The 424-nt window shown below is 46.5% G+C and overlaps 1 long non-coding RNA gene across 1 annotated transcript in view; it reads left to right on the top strand.

Annotated features, from left to right (window-relative positions):
• LOC103598976 overlaps positions 1-374 on the top strand; it is a 2,132-nt gene extending 1,758 nt beyond the window's left edge. Inside the window, exon 2 of the long non-coding RNA XR_551253.1 lies at positions 36-374. This is a non-coding gene — a long non-coding RNA (uncharacterized LOC103598976). The remainder of the gene's footprint in view (positions 1-35) is intronic.
• Positions 375-424: the final 50 nt, after the last annotated feature.

Genomic DNA, 424 nt, shown 5'->3' with positions numbered 1-424 from the left:
GATATCAATACTACTGAGTGTTCACCATGGACCAGGTGCTGTTCTAAGCTTGCTTTGATTCTCTGAATCCTTACAAGTCTTACAAGGTAGATGCTTTATCATCATCCCCATTTTGTGGATGAGGAAACCAAGGCACAGAGACGTTAACTGGCTCAAGGTTAGACAACCGGTAAGAGCGGTGGATCCCCTGGGACATCTGAATCCCAGAGGCCTGCTCTTAAAAGTTTTCTGGACGATGTAGCTGGGGTGGGTTGGGGGATAAAGACCATTTCTATCTTTCTTTATTCTTCGCTATTCGTGATTCCATTTCCATTTGCATGAATTACTTTGCTTAAACACATGAACAAGTAAACAATAAAGAGCAATGATTTTGGGGCCGGCCCGGTGGCGCACTGGATAGTGCGCCGCTTGGGAAGCGCGGCGG

Source organism: Galeopterus variegatus, unplaced genomic scaffold, assembly GCF_000696425.1.
Source record: "Galeopterus variegatus unplaced genomic scaffold, G_variegatus-3.0.2 Scaffold2813, whole genome shotgun sequence".
Classification (NCBI taxonomy): domain Eukaryota; kingdom Metazoa; phylum Chordata; class Mammalia; order Dermoptera; family Cynocephalidae; genus Galeopterus; species Galeopterus variegatus.
The sequence above is the reverse complement of the archived record's forward strand: the minus strand, read 5'-3'. Positions and strand labels throughout refer to the sequence as shown.